This window comes from Bidens hawaiensis, unplaced genomic scaffold (genome assembly GCF_021521415.1).
Source record: "Bidens hawaiensis isolate Kalapana, Puna unplaced genomic scaffold, B.hawaiensis_p1.1 tig00006555_1, whole genome shotgun sequence".
NCBI classification, from domain to species: Eukaryota; Viridiplantae; Streptophyta; class Magnoliopsida; order Asterales; family Asteraceae; genus Bidens; species Bidens hawaiensis.
The window spans coordinates 581536-601673 of NW_027491442.1; the positions used below are offsets into that span (position 1 = coordinate 581536).

A 20138-nucleotide genomic window follows, 5' to 3' on the forward strand; every position below is an offset into this window, starting at 1 on the left:
CAGTAAAGTTTGAACTCAAATTAATTTCTTTTTACAAGCTTTGACCGGCTTTTTATCTCTATTTAAAATAAAAAAACTACAAGTTAAAGAAATCACTATTTGTTGCATGTGTTGTAAAGATGGCAAGGGTGGTGTTGTATGGATGCACATTTGTTCATTCTGAATTAATATAGTTGTTCTTACTTATGTGCTGATGTTCCCGTCCACTAGACGGGTAAACTACTAGTTGGTTAGGGATGTGCCAACTTGGCATACAAAAACACATGGTAAAACGGAGTTCATTGTGAATGCTCTCAATGCTATGATATTGCTCCTTTCTTGCTAGCCCTAAATATATTAGTTAAGGAACCAACCTCTATCATCAAATAGTACTCATATTAACTTACAATTTTTCCATCAATGGAGTCTCTTACAAGAGGCTTAAGATGGAGAAATAATTCAGCTCTAAAACCTATTCAAATCACCAAGAGTAACACCAATACAAACCACAATGGTACCAATGATGGTGACTACTATTTGATAGCAACGGGTGAGGAACAACCCTTGAGCCCAGCCGCACGTATGTTCCACGAACCAGATTTGAATATCTACGTTGTAGCGATTATCGGCTTCAAGAGCCCTATTAACCCTCGTGTTGCATACGAGAAGCTGCCGCAATCTTTGCTTAAACACCCTCGCTTCTCTAGTTTGCAGGTAATACTTATTATGTTTGGTTCAATAGTTTCAAGGCTAGCAGCGTAACTTGTTGCCGTTTATATATATCTTCTGTATACTTGGATGTGAACACTACTCTTTTTTATATATAACAAATCTGTTAATTATCACTTAGATATGTAGCTAGCTAGTTTCAAACATTTATACTTTTTTTTTACACTTAAAATTAATATTAAAAATTTTAACTTCAAAGTTCATCTAAATAAGAAGCGTTTACATGCAGGTTGTAGATGACAAGAATGGTGGAATAATGAAATGGGTTCCTACAACTGTGAACTTAAACAATCACATTATCATCCCTAACATCCCACAAACCCTAGACTCCCCTGACAAGTTCCTTGAAGATTATGTATACAATCTCAGTAAAACCTCCATCAACTCTTCAAAACCCATGTGGGATCTCCACCTTCTCAACCTCAAAATCTCTGATGCCGAGGCGGTTGGAATATTCCGAATTCATCACTCCATTGGTGACGGCACATCCCTTATGTCCTTGCTACTCGCTTGCACTCGCCAGATCGACAATCCTGACGCAGTGCCCACCGTCCCAAGGAAAAAAGATTCGAATTCGCGGTGGTTTTCGTCCTTAATGTCCGGCCGTGGAGGGCCGTGGTGGAAGCAGTGCTTCATGGCAGTTTGCATGGTTTTCTGGTTGGTTTGGAATACGTTGGTAGACGTTGGATATATTATGGCGACGGCGTTGTTTTTGAAGGATACGGAGACACCAATAACATCTCGGGCAGGAGTTGAACGTAATCCAAGGAGATTCGTTTACCGGACGGTTAGTCTAGACGATATGAAGCTCATCAAGAATGCCATGAATATGGTGAGTGATACTCTTCAGGTCTTTTAAGCTTAAAATGTCTATCTGCCACCTGACATAAGATGTTCCTATCTTTTTTCAATTAAATTAAAAGTTATTAAAACAACAAAAATGTAATTTTAAAAAATAAAAATGGTTAAAAATAGGTGTTAATAAAGCAAGTAAACTAGTAAGTCCTCTTTAGGATCATAAAGTTATATACAAGAAGGGCCGGTTATGGTATACCCTCCCCCCTTGTGCAAACGTGCACTATATGAGTCTTATACGACTTGTATAACTTTTTTGTATCTCACACCATACAAATATGTTAGAATTGTTGTTGACCAAGCTTCTATCGGAGTTGTATGCTCGTATTGAGACATAAGAATCGTATAAAAGCAACATTAGTTGTTTATGGCCGTACAAGATTCTCCCTGGTTAAAATAGTTGACAAGTGAAGATGAAAAATGAGAGATGTGATTTTTTTAGTCTCCCTTAAAACTAGCCGATTTAAACTATTCTTAGAAAAAAGAAGTTGTTGGAACTAGCTGTTTAAACCCTTTAGTTAAAACATAAAAATTTAAAATTGAAGTTGTGTAAGGCCATACGATTTGTATATGATTATATGACTAGTATGACCGTTATATGAGTCGTATGAAACCGGTCAACAACTTTTGACATAAGTTGATACTCATGCGAGTTGTACGACCACATACGACTAGTTTAGATGGGACAAAGTGTTTGGATAGTGGGCTGGGTATCTGCATAAATGAAATCATACAAAAATTGTCTCTTCGTAAGTGAAGCTAATTAATTTAATTTTGTTTTTCCTTTTAACCTTGTAGACTATAAACGACGTTGCAATAGGAATGACCCAAGCTGGATTATCACAGTACCTCAACCGAAGATACGGTGAGTTAGATAGGACTTTGTCAATCTCTAAGGCTATATCAAACCGGTTTTACGGTTTAGACATTCCAGTTCTCATTTTCAATTATCGCATCTTTTCGTATTTTTACCGGTTATATAGTCTTTTGAACTTAAAAAAAATAATATTTGTTCATATTATATTTGTAATTAGGTGAGGCTAGAAAAGATGAAGGTGCAACCGAGAAGAAAAACAACCTCCCAAAAAAGAAGATGCGTCTGCGATCAAATCTTTTAATTAACATAAGGCCGTCTTCAGGCATTCAAGTAATGATCTTCATAGAAAATAATAAAACCTTTTGAAACTTGTGATTAAATTATTGACTATATATATATATATATGTATGTTTGTTTGCGTGTGATTGTTAGGCATTGGCCGATATGATGGAGAAGAATGCAGAAGCAAAATGGGGAAATTGGCTTGGTTACGTGATCCTTCCGCTCACCATTGGTATAAGAGATGATCCACTAGACTATGTTAGAGAAGCCAAGGCAACAATCGATCGGAAAAAGCACTCACTTGAGGCATTATTTTCCTTTTCGATAAGCGCCATAGTTTTTAAATTGTTTGGCATCAAGGTGATTTCTCAATGTTAATAATATCATTTGTGCATCTTGTATTAGTGGCACAAGCAATGATTTAAGTTACCAACTATATTTATTTGTCTAATAATAGGCAGCAAACACAGTTTCACACATGGCCATCGGCCATACAACCTTGGGCTTCTCAAACTTGGTTGGACCTCAAGAAGAAATCGGATTTTATGGTCATGATATAGAGTTTGTTGCTCCTTGTTGCTATGGTCACCCACATGTAAGGATGCGTACGATTATATGTTTATGTTTATCAGTTACGAGTTACGACACAAAGGTTAACTGACTGACTTCTACTGTTGTTTGGTTATGCGATGCTATGCTAGAGTTTGATGATTAATTTCCAAAGCTATGTGAACAAGATGTTCGGTTGATGAAACTGCCATCCCGGATCCTCATAAGCTGTTAGATGATATTGAAACCTCATTAAAACTCATCAAAGAAGCCGTTTATGCGAAGGGACTTGTTGAGGAGGACGTGTCTAAGGCGGTTGCATCCACATGAACATTTATTTCTAGTTTACATTATATATCCGTAATATATGATTTAAAATGTATATTCAGAATTGTTGGTGCCTACATGCCCGCTACAAAAGATTTGTTTTGATAATGTTAAAAATCTAAATGTATATGCTATATATGCTATTATAAGATATCTATATGTTTTATAAGTTATGTTAAGTTATGTTTTCTATAATTTCGATGCTCAGTGTAACAAGCAAAATGCACTACAATGACATTACTGTTGGTCAACGGTTAGACTGCGAACCGGCCGCCCATATAATTGGAGCTTGCAAAATACCGGGCATTGGCCGGTCACTCACAAATCAGATGATTAGAAGTGAAATTCGAGCTTGACCAACACACGGGCATTGGTCAACGCTGGTTTGTAACGTGGACGCATCACAACATCTGGAACATGAAGTTTCAACGGTTTGGGCGTTGGTCAACACACTTCAACTTTCAAACCATTATTTGGCGGTTTTGGTAGTTATATTTAGTTACATACTTATAGATGTTCTTGGCTTTCATTACAAGATATCCTTTTCTATCTTTCTTTCTAAAACATCACAATGCAATAGTTGTTCGTGAGCGAGTTTTGTTGGTTCTGTCTTCAATCTGTAGACTTGAGGAGGTTCTGGGAGGGTCTTAGTCATGATTTAACCTGTCTTGAGGAGGTTCCAAGTTCAATTCCTATCGGAATGTTCAGATTCCAAATCCAATTCTTTTCAATTGGAATGTCCAGTTTCCAAATCCAATTATTTCCTATTTCGAATCTTATGCAAATTCAAATTCAAATTCCAATTCCATTCCGTGAAACGATATTTTGAATCAGGAATCTACTTCTAAAGTGTTTTATTTTGAATCAGGAGGAAAAGAGTTTCATCCTCATCTACAGATACATATATATAATTTTGAATATGGTTATAGATAAAGGGTCTTATCCGATCACCCTTTACTCATATGTACATAAACAAAACAACAGTTACATAACTGTGAAATAGTTATATGTCCAAGTCCAACCACCATTTCGAACGTTCACATAACCTAACGGTCTAAATATTCTATTGAAATAATATCTACGTAGAATTGGCTTACTGCAAGAAGTACATACAAAATACATAAATTAATAAACATTAATGGGCAGTGACGGATCTAGACATAAATCTCAGGGTAACGTTAAATTTTATTTTTTCATACTATGTAAACGAAAAAAAAAGAAACACGATACTTGGGGTGTAAATTTCTCCTATTCGGTTTTTGGAATCGAGCCATTAGACCATGTTCTTTTACTTTATCGAACGTTTCTCTTTCGACTGCACAAATTAAAGCATTGTCCAAATACTCATCACCCATTTGCTTACGCAAACACGTATTGATAAGCTTCATTTTAGAAAAAAACATATTTCAATGATTGCTTTTGCAATCGGCAAAACCAACGGTAGCTTTAATATTCGACAAACCAATGGAAATATGGTGTGCTTTCCGGTTTCCACTCAATTTTGCAAATTTATCATCTTCCCTTAAAGTGTGATAAAATGGCATATGATCACTCGAAATACACCATCTTTCTTCATTACCAAAAATTATTCGAATACATTTCCGAAAATGCCACTATCGTAGATATGCCAGATTTGGAAAACGAATCTCAAGATTTAAACCAGACAAGCTCTTGAATTTGTATATCCAAAACCGTATTAAAAATTTCAACCCCAAAATGATGATTATGTTGAGCCTGTTTCTGTTTGATGTTTCTCTTTCAAACAAATAAAAAAACAGTTAATGGATTTTATTTGCCTTGGGCTATAAACTTTGTTTAGGCTTTATTTGATTTGAACTTTTAAAAAATGATTATTCTGTTTAGCCTGTTTCTGTTTGAGTCTATTTCTGTTTAATATTTCATTCAAATAAAAGAAAAAAGATTAGATGTTTTTATTTGCTTCGGGCTATAAATTTTTTGGACTTTATTTAATTTGAACTTTTAAATTGGTTGGCTTTAAACCAATAGGGGTAACGTAATATTTTTTCAGGGGTAATGAAATATGAAAATCGACCTAAAAGGGAAAAATTTACACTGCCAACGAAAAGTTGAGGGGCAGCGGATCATTATTAACTACATTCGCCCCTATTAATGGGTTATTTGATATGTGATAATGGAATGGACAAAGAATTGGAATGCATGAAAGAATAGTATGGGTGGTGCAATTGAATGGATTATTACCATTACGTTGAGATGTTGTGGGAATAAAATAAATGGTTACTTTGTGTTGTTTAGTAGGCAGTAAAAAACGAAATAAAATAAAAATAACAGTGAGTGGCGGTAATGGTCAGTGGTAACCCAAGGTTTTCGGAAGCCTCAATTGAATTAAAAAGTTGGAGGCCTTTCTCAATTTTTTTTAATATAAACCCTCGTCTTTCCCTGTATTTGGTACCGACAACAGAATTATTAGTACTAATTTTAACTATTCAACAAAGTTCTAATTTGTATTGTTGAAGTGTTCTACTAAAAAGCAAAAAGAAAATTAAAGTAGCAAATAACAAGCAATTTATATAATTGAATAGATAATTAGTTTAGAGACACTAACCTTGAAAATTTGAAATAATTAATTTAAGAGATGTAAACCCCTCGGCCCTTGCCAACTAGCAACCGAAAGTTTTGACCCAAACACAATAAATTTAATTTATTTTGAAGGAAATTAGCAATTAATATTTCATAGTGACAATTGTCAATTCAAATATTAATGGCAATTTAATATGATGGATGATTAATTGCAATTTCCAATTTCAAGTTCTTGACTTCTCGTCTTGTTAAAACTTCAATGGCAGAAAAAAATCCTCTATTATTTACAAAAGCAGTTTTAATAAAATAGGGCTTTTGTTATTTGAAGGCCTTAAGTCTTAGCTTGTCCTATTAAAGCTATTGAGCCGGCCCTGATAATGGTGGTGGGTGGTGGCGAGAGGGTGACGACGGAGGTGTTGGGTGGTGGTGGCGGTTGCGGGCCGTGATGGGCGGTGGCGGTGGTGGGTGGTGGCGGTGGCGGTGGGTGGTGAAGGTGATGCAGTGTGAAAGAGGGGATGAAATGAAAAAAAAATGAGGGTGTACGAAATGAATTTAAGGTGTTTACGAGGAATGAAATGTACAAGATAATAGGTGATTCATTTTAATCAATCATATTTTTTTCATTCCTTCCAATTGATTCATTTCCATTCGTCTCTTATTTCTGTATACCCAATACTAGTTAAGATGAAATGTCTAATATGCACTAAGCCGTTAAAAAAGGGTTATCACATCCTCATATTATCTTACACGTCTTGTATATATACTTGACGTAAACAGCCGGGGAAATAATTGATGTTTAGCCTAGATGTTATTGATGATACCACCAGAGTACCGGATATTGGCCAAAAATGGTGAGATTATCTCTTTTGTCTAACCAAAACTTATAGCAACTACTATTGTGTTGTACAAATACAATTAAAGCAAACCTACATTATGTCTTCTCTCAACATAAAACTAGTGGGAAAATTACCAAAATTGTGTTACAAGCTTAGCCACTTAACCTTCAAAGTTAGGCTTAATTTCAACAAACAGTTTTCTTTTCTTAAAGGTAGACAAAAAAAACTCCAGTTATAATATTATATTTTTAAAAAAATAGCCAAAGATGTAACTGAAGGAAACCAAAAGCTCATACCGGAAAACAAAAACCTAAAACAATAATTTATATATATGCATTTTCGTCTAAGGTGCTGTTTTGTTAGTTGAGAATTGTGTAACAGATATTGTAAATTCAAAGGTGCAACATGACTGGATAGTTAAGTGAAAACCGAAGCGACACTTTTCAAACGAACGAATGGAAGCACAAACGAACAAATAAAAACCTCTATGAGTAAAATAAGAGTAGAATGATGATTAGTTCTTCGTGTTAGTAATGAAAAAACATGATAATATGATAAATCTATAATCATATGCGTACCTGTTACAACATTAAGATTAGTAACCATATCAGAGAAAGATGTAGACGACATGATTGTTAGCTTGGTCGAGTTCCCCTTTAGGGTGTTTAGTTAAGGATAGTGTTAGGGTTCTTGAGAGGAACCCAGTTTAGGAGAGAGGAGGCACACAAATTGTATGCGTGTTTTTGATTAGGTTATGATGTTAATTTTTATATCTCTTTATATACACCCAAGGGAAACTCTTTTATTAGTTAATTAAGGGTAATATGGCCCATCAATAATTACCAAACTAATATATGATAAGGTATAATTAATATTTTGATCTAATATTATATAAATGATTATAATGGCCACATATAAATAAATATATATTAATATTTATTCTTACATTCTCCAATTTGGCCGAGTAATCTTATTATGAGTATTAGATAAGACTGATCAAGAGTTAACACTCATTTTAGCTTTAAACTGGAGCAAATAAATACAATTATTGAATTGAACATCAGCTCAAGACCCCCGTTAATCATACTGCATTCCTTATTTAAAACCTAAGTAGTTATGATCAAAATTTTAAATAAGCCCTCCAAAACGTTTAATTTGTATTATAGTTTGTATATATGTCATTATGTATGCAGAACATATTAAGAGACATACAAATCAAAACTGAGAAAAATTAATAATTAGTCATTCATAAATGACATGCAATTATACATGATCATTAGTAATCATGTCTTAATAATTAAGCGCTTACATAGGACTTATGGGTGATAGACTTTAAGTTATCGGATCCTTAAGCATATCATGAATGTATTCGATACGAAAATTTAGTTTCCTCATTTTGTTCATAAACGAATAATTGATTTCATATCGAAATTTTAATGCACCATCTCTCGAATTGTTATTATTTGAGAAAACATGGCAGCTGACTTTATCAAAGTTAGTCTTCAATATATAATTTATATGGAGTTAATAAATTTATAAGTTAACTGATAAATTTTCAACAACATTTATTGACAACCGCTTTGTGATTAATCAACATATTATGTCGTTATTGACAATTTGGAGACGGTGAACTCACTTCAATTTGGTGATGAGCCACTTCATTCGAAAATATCGTATCACTTTTCGACTTTATTCACTATTTCTATTTTCCTTCAATTTCATTTTGAATTCTAATCTCATTACTCCTGAAAAAAAAAAGTAAAAAATGTAGCAAATGAAAGTGATGGTGGCGAGCTTTGATAATGGACGATTTCCGTCGAGTTACTGCATGTGAACTGTGAATTTGTTAATTGTGAATATAGTCAACGGCTGTTATGTTGTGTGTTGAAGAGTTGAGGCTAACATCACCTGCAGTTGATGCCAATGCCATCATAATCAGTTGAATCTACATTTGCCTATGGTATTTGGATGCAACCTAACTATTTAATTTTTAGTTATTAACTATTGTTGTCATTTAACCACAACTTTACATAACCAATCATGAAACCAACCTTTTAGATATTTTAATTTGCAACAATGGGTAGGTACATGTTAAGTCATGACTAAATGACCTTTAAGATACACCTTTTAATACTATATTGAATTTATCGGTTAAATATTTATAGGTATAACTATGTCTCATTTTCGTAATTGTTTTTTATAGATGTTCAGTAGATGTGGGATATAAATATGGATTATGACCCGTTGCAACTTTTTAGGTACATTTAAGAGCCAAGGTAATAAATAGTGCCAATTATAAATTTTTGGTAACTTTTATTATTTGGAGTCTAATTTCTTCAAATTTACATATGATAATTTAGTTAAAGTTAAAAAAAAATAAATTTAAATTATGAACTAATGTAGGACAGGAAGACATTGTATAACGAAGTAGAAGGTGGACAGTGGAACTTATCTCCCACATTTCGTTACAAACCAAAAAGTGTATAAATACATAAATTGGATTACATTTATCTATTTATACGTATACATTCATTGATGTTTCACACGAATTGGACAAACCTTGTGTTCTAACAATAATACACAAAAAAAAAAGATTTCAGTTATTAATTTGGTTATCAAGTGTTAGGAGTTGGCAATGGCATTATCCCCAAACGATAAGTATTAGATAACAGAACTTGAGGTATTGTTATAATTCCCCAATATAACAAGGGTTATTGCAAATATAATTTGGTGAATCTATCTCTCATTGTTAACTGAATGGTAAAAGGTACTAAGAAGCTGGACCAACAGTGCAACACTATTATTTTAACTTAGAGCTGAATATGGAGATAACTAATATGCTTAACGAGACCCCAGGGTTCTCATTAAAGGCAGATGACGTGACTGGGGGCTGCTAAAGGTCCATTGCTACATGTAAGTAGTTATTTAATCATTTGAGTGATTAATTCAGTAACGAGATTATAGGTTTGAACTTGTGATGATTTCTTAGGGTTTGAAAGTGGTGATAGCCGAGAGTATTGAAAGAATCTATTTGGTTTGAACGGATATCTCATTGCACTTTGTTTCAAGGCTGGTGAGGATGCAATGATAGGTAGGTACTTACTTGAGTTCGTTCCTCAGTAATGCATCATTGCTTTTTCTCATATGCTCAACTTCTTGGCTCGCATGAAACTTCGGAATTTCAGATTTCATTGAGATTAGGACAATGGCCCTTGAAGTCTTGTAAGTGGGGTGCAATATTTACCCTAGAGACTGCAAAACTTAGGGAATACTATCTCAGTAAAAAATCATCCACCGTCGTAAATGTAGGGGTGGCAATCTTGACCCAAATCATTTTAAATGGGTTAATTTGGGTTGTTTTAAAAATCATATGGGTTGGTTTGGGTCATAGATTTTAATAAGCTAGGTCAAAATGGGTCACTTGAAATTACACCTTCTTATTTTCGGGTCAAAATGGGTCGACAAATTTAAAGAAATGGGTCGATGTGGGTTAGTGTCTTAAGGAAAAGTGGCAAGCTCGGGTTGAAACGGGTTTTTGGATTGGAACGAGTTCGGTTAGGTTTCGAGCCGACACGAGTTTTCACACTGGATGGGTTGGGTTTCGGTTTCCTTTGTTTCTTTTTGGTTGGTTACGGAGCACTGGACGGGTTGGGTTTCGATTTCTTTTGTTTGCTTTTGGTCAGTTTCGGATTCGCTTTCAGCCTTTTGTTTCGTTGTGGTCTATTTTTTCAATTTCATTTCTGTTTGGTTTCAGTTTTTTAATTTCGTTTTGATTGATTTATTTGGTTTCGATCAATTCGGTTCAGTTTTGGTTTATGTTTCGTTTTCGTCGACTCTCGGTTTCCGTTCATTTCATGGTTTTTTATTTTTTATTTTTTTTTTGAAGAACGAGGGTAAAGGCGGAAATTTTTTGGTTTTTTATATTTTTCGTTTTTGATTTATATTTTGAGTTATGATTTTTTTTATTAATTTTTTTGAATATTTTTTGGAGGGATTTTTATAACAATAAAAATCCCTCCAAAAAATATTTAAAAAAATTAATAAAAAAATCATAACTCAAAATATAAATCAAAAACGAAAAATGTAAGAAAATCAAAACGTTTCCGCCTTTACCCTCGTTCTTCAAAAAAAAAAAAAAAAACCCGTTCCGACCTCGACCCATTCCGACCCGAACCTTTTGACCCTAACCCGTTCCGACCCAATCCAAAACAACCCTTTTTTTAGTTGACCAATTCTGACCCTAATCCAAATTGACCCTAACCCGTTCCAACCCATGACCCATTTCGACCCAACCCAACCCATTTGCCACCCTTAGCCGTAAGTACCCCATTCTAAAACAAACCAAAGTTTTTTGCTAACCAAATTTGTATTACTATATGCACATTTGTTTTGAACTTTTATATTGTGTTGAAATGACAGGTTAAAAGTTGTGCCCCTTTGACAAATCAGTTTAATGATACACAATATTTCTACAATTTAGCCAATCAAACAATGTAATATTTGTGTACAAAGAATGTTAGATTTACAAATATGATTAGATTCAATATATCAACTACAATACAAATACTTATTAATGTATTGATTCAGATTTGTTTAGAATACAAAGAAAAAATACGTATGACATTGAAATGCCCGTCCACCGGATGGGTAACACTAGTTATTGTAGTTCTTTGATGTTATGAGTAACTAGTAAGATTGTACCCGCGTGTTACGGCCGAGATTGACAGAAATTCGGTTGATATTGGTTCACTTTGTTACGGTGTTAGCACTCGATATATCAACTAAAAGAGAAAAAAACACAAAAAAAAAGGTCTGAAAGAAAAAAACACAAAAAAAGGTCGTGATACGTCTGAATGGATATCAACAAATGTTTTAAATCGATTGAAGTGGAAACCATATAAATGAAAATAGGCACCGGCTTTCATTATAAGAGTTGGTCGTATTGGTTCAATTTGTCATGGTAGCGGTACGGCAATCATATAACGATCTACAGCTCCAAGGTAAAAAAAAGCACTTGTAAGAACGTGCACAACAACAAAATAACCATAGGGCTTTTAATTTATAAGAACAAACTTTAAATATTTATTTTGTAGGTGTCGTTCAGAAAAAGGATTTCTATTAAAGTTGTTTTACGTTTTAAAAAGTTTAAAATATATAAAAAAATTAATTTAAATTGGCTCTGATTTTTTCTGGTCATGGGGCCTCATGTTTACAAATGCACCATATATATCATAAATGCAACTGAACACTTGGACGACTACATTTCAAAGCATAAAGATATTGTACTCCGAGCCTCGATACATACATGTATTTTTACTACTCATGGGGTTTCTAATAATGGAGAGTTAATTGTGAACTCTATGATCTAATTAAGTTTAGGCTATGAGCTTTTCTCATATGTTTTTCTCGTGAGGATGGAATGAAGATGATTGGGCGGGCCAGTGATCTATCACTAATTCAAATGGCCGTTAAAAAAGCTATATATTGGGGGCCGAAATAAATGATATCAAAAATTATTTTTCGGTCTTTAAAAGAACATACAATGGAAAGGACACATACAATATAAGAGAGTGTTTATTAGTTATGAAGGAGCATATTGAAGACTGGAAAAAATGCTATGAAGACTAATTTGCGTACTTAAAAGATACATTTTTGAGACCTGACACGCTATCTAAAATTGTTGGTGACTCATACGATGTGGTACCGAAGGACATATCGAGGACTGAATTTATATGTTTTGGTTGTATACCCATGGTTGTGCATGATTACACCAATCTCACACCGGCCATCTAATTTATACACATTTCATCAAGACCTCAAGATACACGAACACCTAAAACAAAATGTGTTTTAGCTAACAATGGTATGGTTAGATATAAACCCGATAGTCACTATTGGTTATGCCCATTGGGCTCAGGCCTACTAATGCTTGATAGTTGATACTGCAAACCCCCCCCCCCCTTTCTCGTGAGGATGGAATGAAGATGATTGGGCGGGCCAGTGGTCTATCACTAATTCAAATGGCCGTTAAAAAAGCTATATATTGGGGGCCGAAATAAATGATATCAAAAATTATTTTTCGGTCTTTAAAAGAACATACAATGGAAAGGACACATACAATATAAGAGAGTGTTTATTAGTTATGAAGGAGCATATTGAAGACTGGAAAAAATGCTATGAAGACTAATTTGCGTACTTAAAAGATACATTTTTGAGACCTGACACGCTATCTAAAATTGTTGGTGACTCATACGATGTGGTACCGAAGGACATATCGAGGACTGAATTTATATGTTTTGGTTGTATACCCATGGTTGTGCATGATTACACCAATCTCACACCGGCCATCTAATTTATACACATTTCATCAAGACCTCAAGATACACGAACACCTAAAACAAAATGTGTTTTAGCTAACAATGGTATGGTTAGATATAATAAATATAAATACAAAACGTTGAACGTGATTGGTGGAAAACGTTGACATGTGCTAAAGATTCACCACCTAATTATGAGTGATAAAATTAATCAAAGGAAACAATTGTCTTAGAACAGGTTTGAAAGCTATGGAAAGAAAAAAGTTAAAAGAGTTGTAGATAAAACAAATGGTGGCTGGATTTGTAATGACGTCTCCTCCCTCACAAGGGGAAAATCTTCAAAATAGTCAATTTTACCAAGCCATTTCCAGTTTTAGCAATTGTTTTGATAAAATACCCAAAATAGTCAACACGATCCGTCGGATCTGACGGAAGCACGTCGGCTTACGAAGGAACACAACAACCATTAAAAACTTGCCACGCATCAACGTATTAACGGATTCGACAAAACAAGAAGCTGTTTCTTTGTCCGACGGAAACAATGCGCCAAGATCGGGCTGGTCAGCAAGCGCGGCTATCTGCAAGTCACAAGGAAAAGTATGAGTACAAAAGATTAGGAAAATAAGTCAAGGTAAACTCATTAAGGTTAAAATACCTGCTCAAGGATGGGAATTGGAGTATTCAAGTACTTCTCCCCCACCTCGGCCATGTCAGCGCAGACAACGTCGAGCTGATAAGGGTAGTCGGATGGATTCTTCTTCAGCATGCCATATTCATAGCCATCCTTAAACCCTTCAGCTCGACCCACCAAGCGCGACGCAGCATTGCAATCCATCACAAGGGTCTGAAACTCGTCTGAGTATTTCATCGCATAAGCGCAACGAGTCACACCCTGTGAAACTAGCCATTGACGATCCTGCGCGAGGGAAGAAACAGACGTCTCAAGAGCAGGAATCTGAGAGTTTAACAACTCAACAGTTTCCTTGGTATGTTTTAGCTCTTCTATGTCGGACGCTGCTGCCGCCAAGGCTTCATTCTTTTCCGCTCGCGCAACATCGAGCTCTTCTCTGTCAGACGCTGCTGCCGCCAAGGCTTCATTCTTTTCTGCTCGCGCAGCATCGAGCTCTTTCTTCAGACACGCAACCTCACTCTCTAATAAAGATTTGTCAGTGTTAGCCTGCGCAAGAGTTTGATCACGCGCCTCTGCCTCCAACTCCAAGTCACGCGCTCGACGCGCGTACCTGGCCGCATCCGCTTCTGCCGCTTGCAGGTTCTCCCGCGCAGCCTGCAGCTCATGCCCGCGCTTCACAAAGGCAGCGTTGGCACTTGCTCGGTTCTCGCTAAGTTCTGCTTGGAGTTTCTCAGCTCTCTCTCGAGCGTCAGAAAGATTCCAAGCAGAAATCTTAGCCTCTTGCTTGGCCTCCACAAGGGCATCACGCACTTTTATATAATCATTGCGAAGCTCTTGGGAGGCAGCAAAGAACGCAGACCCAGCAAAAAGGTGGTCGTTGAGCAAGTCCACGCGAGCGCGGTCCTCCTGAAACCTCCTTTCAGCCGGAGGAACAGAGTGAGCCCAGAAGTCTTCACACACGCCTGTAACACCCCGACCAAAGGCGGATTATGCATCGGGGCGCCACATATTGTTTCATTACTCGTGACACTATTGGGTGTCAATATTTAATAAATACATTCATTCGCGCAGACGCAGGGTAAACACAAGATATAAATAAACCAACATAAATTAATATATTATAAGGCAAAAGATTCGAACAACAATAACTTGTCTTGATACATTTTAATCTAGGTCCAAAATAAAGAAAACTTCCTACGTGTCCACAAGCTCCAAAACAGCTACTGCAAACCTGAACATGTGTTAAAATAAACGTCAAACACTTGCGTGTTGGTGAGAAATCAAGTTTAATACAATACATAGATATCAATAAATCTGCGCGCAACATGTGTATGTCTGGTTTTCAACAAGGGTGTAATCTGATCGGGACCAACTCTAAGATTCATAAGACTGCCAGTGCTCACAATTGAGCTCACAAACAAGACAAACTGTGCATGTGTATACAAAAGAGAAAATCATAAACGATAGTTCTCCCGTGTTCATCTAATGGTACCATGAAAACTGCGGAATAGACCGACAAGACGGTTAATGATCCACACATACAAATAAACAGCCAAGTCTACGTCCTCAACACATGGGATACTGCGCGACTAAAGTTCATAAACAAGTTTAAGACTCTAAGTTTGTATGAACACATGAACATCCCAAAACATTAAAAGCAAAAAGGGATTAGGTACGAGATTACTCACTTGATAAACGATGCGGTGTAAGATAAAGCAAGAACCAACTAAGCACAAGTTAACCTATAAATAAGATTATTGTTTTAATGATTGGGTTAAGTCTTGATTATAAGTTAGCATAATTAGTAAGTAAATTATTATATATATATATATATTACCGGAAAAGCAGGGCAGAACAGGGAGGAAGACGGAGGCAGAGAGGGAGGCGGCAGAGAGCAAGGAAAACAGGAGAGAGTAAGTGTTTTGTGTGTGTAGTGTTATGAAAATATTATTATTATTTATAGGAAAACCCTAGGAGACATAATCCCTAGAAAAGAGGAAAGGATCTCAAGACAAACAGAACAAGACAAAACAAAAGATAACAAAAGATATCAAAAGCAAGTAAAAGATATCAAAAGATATGGCAGCTGCAGGGGGCAAGATAAAGCTGACAGGTTAACAGTAAAAAGCATGGGCGGGTCAGATAAAGGTACTGGTCAAGCATGGCAAAAAGCAGATCTCAAAAGATAATGTCAGTCACTTTATCTGCCAACCAATGGGGTTGGTGCGCATGCTGCGCCGAAAGTAACTTTTCAGACATAAAGCAGATTAGGTCAACAGCACAAAAGATAAGACAACACAAAAGCAACGGCTAGATTAAACAGAAGAAAAGACTCAAGACATAGCGCGAGAAGGCTGGAGCGCGAAGGCAAAAGTGCGCGAGCGCGAAGGCAGACAGAACCAACCTTAACGCGTCGCGGGAAGAATCACATTTCTTAGCGCGCCGCGGGAGGAACTAAAATTCCTAGCGCGCCGCGGGAAGAACTATAATTCTTCGCGCGTCGAGGGATGAACTACGATTCTTAGCGCGCTGCGAGAAGAACTACAAATCCTTAGCGCGTCGCGGGAAGAACTACCGTTCTTAGCGCGCTGCGAGAAGAATTACAAATCCTTAGCGCGCTGCGAGAAGAGTTCGCCTCGTGAATCGCTGAAACAGGTGGTCTTCACGCAGGATTCCTTGTAAGGGAGTCTGGCGCGTGGAGCTGCGCAGACAACCTTAGGCGGGAAGAAACAAAGGACAAGCAAAGAGTTAGAAGAAAAAGAGGGAAACAAGGCGTAAGGGCGGGACGGCGACAAGAGGGAAAAGAAGGCGGAAAGAGAGAAGGAGAGGGACGGGACGGCGGAAAGAAAGAGAGAGAAAGAGGCGGGAAGGAAAATATATATTATTATTAAAAGTAAAATATAAGTATAAATAAATACTAGATCATAAAAGAAAGAGATCGGATCGGAGAAACGGGTACCTGGGTCGGGTCGGATCGGGGCAGATGTTACAGTCTCCCCTACTTTAAGAAATTTCGTCCCGAAATTTATCTCGAAGTAGGTGGCGCAGAGAACAGGTGCGGGTACTTGATCTTCATTTGATCTTCCCTTTCCCATGTAAACTCGGCTCCGCGCTTGGACTCCCAGCGAATTTTCACGATAGGGATACGACTGCGCTTGGTTTGCTTAACCTCGCGATCCATAATCTCAACAGGCTTCTCAACAAAATGCATAGTTTCATCAACTTGAACTTCATCAAGTGGAATGTGAAGGTTCTCGTCAGCTAAACACTTCTTGAGATTGGATACATGGAACGTTGGATGCACATTACTGAGCGCGGGTGGCAGGTCAAGTCTGTAGGCAACTTTTCCCACACGCGCGATGATCTTGAATGGTCCAACATATCGAGGAGCAAGCTTACCTTTCTTCCCAAAGCGGACAACACCTTTCCAGGGCGACACTTTGAGGAGAACAAGATCACCAACTTGAAATTCGAGAGGCTTCCGCCTACGATCTGCGTAACTCTTCTGTCGGCTTCTGGCAGTCAGCAGATGATTACGGATCTTGGCGATTTTATCGGTTGTCTCTTGAATAAGTTCGGGTCCTGTGATTTGAGTTTCACCCACTTCGCTCCAGCAGATCGGGGAGCGGCACTTACGACCGTAAAGTGCTTCAAATGGGGCCATACCGATACTGGAATGATAGCTGTTATTATAAGAGAACTCAATCAAAGGCAGGTGTGAATCCCAATTACCTCCAAAATCAAGAACACAAGATCGGAGCATATCCTCAAGAGTTTGGATAGTTCGCTCAGACTGACCGTCAGTCTGAGGATGATATGCCGTACTCATGTCCAAGCGAGTTCCTAGCGCAGATTGGAGAGATTTCCAAAAGCGAGATATAAAACGGCCATCACGATCGGATATGATGCTCAAAGGAGTACCATGGCGGCAGACAATTTCCTTGACATAAAGCTGCGCGAGTTGCTCAACACGGTAGTTTTCACGAATGGGCAGAAAGTGAGCAGACTTAGTCAAACGATCCACTATTACCCAAATGCTATCATGTTTGCTTGCTGTCGAAGGTAACTTGGTAATAAAGTCCATCGCTACACATTCCCATTTCCACGTAGGAATCTCTGGTTGTTCGAGCAAACCAGATGGGCGTTGGTGTTCAGCTTTTACTTTAGAACAAGTCAGGCATTTAGCTACGAACACAGCAATATCCTTTTTCATACCGGGCCACCAATAAGTAATGCGCAAATCCTTGTACATCTTATCAGCGCCAGGATGAATAGAATACCGAGATTTGTGCGCTTCACACAGGATATCAGCGCGAAGATTCTCATCAAAGGGAATCCAGATGCGATTAAGATAGCAGAGAATTCCACTCAGATTAGGGACAAAGTGCGCTTCCGCGCCACACGCTAACTCGGCGCGAAGGTTACCATTACTGATGGATGCGCGCTGCGCGTCACGAATACGCGATTCAAGGTTGCTTTGAATCGGCGCGAAGTGAAGATGGGTGCGCGGCAAGATACAGTTAAGCTGGCAGGGTTTTCGGCTGAGTGCATCGGCTACCACGTTAGCCTTACCAGGATGATACCGGATCTCACAATCGTAATCGCTGATGAGTTCGTTCCATCGGCGTTGCCTCATGTTAAGTTCCTTCTGATCAAAGATATGCTGAAGGCTTTTATGGTCAGTGTAGAGGATACACTTAGTACCATAAAGGTAGTGTCTCCAGATCTTCAAGGCAAATACAACTGCACCAAGTTCGAGATCGTGAGTTGTATAATTCTTTTCATGAACCTTAAGTTGCCTTGATGCGTAAGCGATAACCTTGCCTCGTTGCATAAGAACACAACCGAGACCTTGGTTGGAGGCATCGCAGTACACGACAAAATCATCATTACCCTCAGGTAGCGCAAGAACAGGAGCTTCACACAACAAACGTTTGAACAATTGAAAGGCTTCTTCTTGCTTCGAGCCCCAAATATACGGTTTACCTTTGTGCGTTAGAGCTGTTAAAGGCAAAGCGATCTTCGAGAAGTTCGAAATAAATCGCCGGTAGTAACCAGCTAAGCCCAGAAAGGAACGGATCTCGGAAGGAGAGGATGGCGTAATCCAGTTCTTGATTGCTTCAATTTTGGATGGGTCGACATGAATGCCCATCTTGTTCACAACATGGCCAAGAAACTGTACTTCATCAGACCAGAATTCACACTTGGAAAGCTTAGCATAGAGCTGCTCGGTTCGAAGCTTCTGCATCACCAACCGGAGATGTTGCTCATGCTCGGCCTTGGTCTTAGAATACACCAGAACATCATCGATAAACACGATCACGAATTTATCCAAGAAAGGCCTACACACCCGATTCATTAGATCCATGAAAACGGCGGGTGCGTTGGTTAAACCGAAGGACATGACCAAGAATTCAAAATGGCCATAACGAGTTCGAAAAGCAGTCTTCGGAACATCTTCATCGCGGATGCGCAACTGGTGATAGCCAGAGCGGAGATCAATCTTCGAGAAACAAGAGGCACCTTGGAGTTGATCAAAGAGGTCGTCAATACGTGGTAAGGGATACCGGTTCTTAATGGTGAGTTTGTTCAACTCGCGGTAATCAATACACATGCGAAACGATCCATCTTTCTTTTTAACGAACAACACCGGAGCACCCCAGGGCGAAGAGCTAGGGCGAATGAATCCTTTAGCAGTCAACTCTTGAAGTTGGCTTGCCAATTCTTGCATCTCAGCGGGTGCAAGACGATAAGGAGATTTAGCTACGGGGGAAGCACCAGGGACAAGATCAATACGGAACTCGACTTCACGAGCGGGAGGGATACCAGGAAGATCATCAGGAAAAACTTCAGGGAAATCACGCACAACAGGGATATCGCGAAGCTTCTTTTCTTCAGCAGGTTTAACCACATGGGCTAGAAATGCAATACACTTCTTCCGCATGAGTCTTTGGGCTTCGGCGCAAGACATAAGCTTAAGACCACTGGAGGGTTTTTCGCCGTAAATATGAAGATCACCATTTTCTCGAGGTATGCGTATCAACTTCTTGGCGCAAATAACTTCGGCGCGATTATGCGAAAGCCAGTCCATACCAATGATAACATCAAAGCTCCCAAGAGGCATAGGGATGAGGTCAATCAGAAAATCGTTTTCGTTAAGGTTAAGCGTACAATCTTTAATCACTGAGTTAATTAAAATAATTTCACCATTAGCCAATTCAACTGAAAAATCTTCTTTTAAATCGCTGCGCGGTCGC

At 37.8% G+C, this 20138-nt stretch overlaps 1 pseudogene; it reads left to right on the plus strand.

Annotated features, from left to right (window-relative positions):
- The first annotated feature begins 352 nt into the window (after positions 1 to 352).
- Positions 353 to 3541, plus strand: LOC143632960 (wax ester synthase/diacylglycerol acyltransferase 11-like; annotated as a pseudogene).
- The last annotated feature ends 16597 nt before the right edge of the window (positions 3542 to 20138 follow it).